The 2,096-nt window shown below is 37.8% G+C and overlaps 1 pseudogene; it reads right to left on the bottom strand.

Annotated features, from left to right (window-relative positions):
* Window positions 1–589: 589 nt before the first annotated feature.
* On the bottom strand, window positions 590–1,842 carry LOC102029158 (annotated as a pseudogene).
* Between the last annotated feature and the right edge of the window lie 254 nt (window positions 1,843–2,096).

Below are 2,096 nucleotides of genomic sequence, written 5' to 3'. Positions count from 1 at the left end.
AAATGTTCCCTGCACTGTTACTAGTTGGCCTTTTCCCACCGAAATTTGAACGCTGCTAACTCAGAGTCTTTAAGAAATTTCCTGGTAGAATTTTATAATGAAAAACAAAAGTATAACTACCAAGAACAATGAGTTTAAGTATTTTAACCTAAAGAAACTGTGAAACGGCTACATAAACTATGAATAATCTGAAATGTTGGAGTTTATTCCTTTTATTTTGATTAATCTAACAGTAAAAAGCCATATAACTATCAAAAATGCCCTTAATCTAAAGGTCATTGTGGAAAATGCATCTTCAGTAACTATCAAAATGAGGGGCTGGGGATTTAGCTCAGCGGCAAAGCGCCTGCCTGGCAAGCGCAAGGTCGTGAGTTCGGTTCCTGGTACCGGAGAAATACCAAAAAAAAAAGTAACTATCAAAATGAGACCTACTTACTGTAAAATTATCAAATGCATAAAACTTATTAATGGCTTTAGACTATGCACTGGCTTTAGACTATGCACAATAATAGTACCAATATTCAATAAAATGAAGGACTGAATAGAACTTCTTGGCTGTCAAATACTTTCAGCAAATGGACTTAAAGAAGGCTACAAATGCCACATGTACATTATGATGATCTGCCAACATAGAAACTCCAACCTCTTGCACTTATTCAGTCCCCAAATTAGTCAGATTGATTTTACATGTGAAGATTTAGCTTTTTCTCCATCATTGTCTTCTCCTTCTTCCTCTTCCTAATCCCCATCTGTTTGCTGTTCCAGTTCCTTTTTTGTGATCATTTCAAAATCATTCCCATTTCCACTACTGTGCTGGGATCTGCCATCTTCCCTCCTGTCACTGTGTCTGGATGCCGTTCTCCACCTGAGCCTCTGTTCCATGATTTCCTGCTCCTACTTTTCCTTCTCACTGACTTTTCCTCACTGTTAGACTTTTGCTGTTTTTTGCTTTCAGATTTTTCATCTTTCTTTACGTATGCTTTTGGTCCTTTGTATTCATGTGTGTACAGAGGCCTGAAGAAGTCAATAAAGCCCACGTCAGCCGTCAGATTAGGCAAGAACTAAAAGTGGTGCCTTCCTTCATTTATAAGCCAAATGATGAGAAACAGAATGCAACGAGCAACAGCAAGGAGAAGAATGCTGGCTACAAAGTGGCCTGCGTCCACACTGAGGTAATAAACACCTACTCTCATTTCTGTTGGCCAAAGTGGGAAGAGGGTGGCTGCTATTACTGCAATCACAAGAATTAATCTCATGACAAACGTTTTAATGTGAACTGGGTCATAGATCCACACATAAACCTCATTACCATCCAGAAAAACTTGGTCATCATGTGGTTCAAGTTTGAATTTTTTCTTAGTTTCCTTCTTTTTGGGAGTCCTGGAATTTCTTCCTTTTTGGAGTCTTCCGTTTCACCATCTTTTTTTTTCTTTTTTTCTTTTTCCTTTTTTGTCTTTTCTTCCTTTGTATTTTCTTTCTTGCTTTTTTATCCTCTTCTTTTCCACTTTTGGTTTTTCTTTATCTTTTTCTTTCTTTATATCTTTATCATAATTCATTACTTTAAGTGCTCGGTGAAAAAACTTTCTTTACAAGCCTGTTGCTGTAGTCAACCACAGACTCCCTGGTTGTAAATAAAGCTTCCTCTCCGTTCTTAGCTTTTGCCCACTTTGAATCCAAAAGGTAACCCACTGCTTTTGAAGCAATACAATAATCAACTCAGTGACCCATCATACTTGTGGATTTTGTTGGACAGGTAAATTGAAGATACTTGGCTACAGCCTTCTCTTTAGATGGTTCACCAACTTCCTGGATCCGCTTCTTATGCCACCTGTATTCCACCATTGATAAACATATTTTAAAACAAGTGTGATAGATAACTGTTGTGTCAGTTTGAGTTAGAAACACTCAGCTGATTGGCTTAGCATTGTTCTGGGTAGGACTGAATAATGGACTTACTAAGAAGGAATGACTCAACCTGTACTGCGAGGATTGGTTGGAAAGGCCAAATCAAAGCTGTTAGAGTTACATTTACATGAGAAAATTGTAAACTAAAACCAATATTGTATCCTGGGAGGGATTGCAGAGATTAGTGCCAC

The sequence above is a fragment of the Chinchilla lanigera genome, unplaced genomic scaffold, assembly GCF_000276665.1.
Source record: "Chinchilla lanigera isolate Chin_1 unplaced genomic scaffold, ChiLan1.0 scaffold00009, whole genome shotgun sequence".
In the NCBI taxonomy this organism is placed as follows: Eukaryota; Metazoa; Chordata; class Mammalia; order Rodentia; family Chinchillidae; genus Chinchilla; species Chinchilla lanigera.
This window is presented reverse-complemented; position numbering and strand designations above follow the sequence as displayed.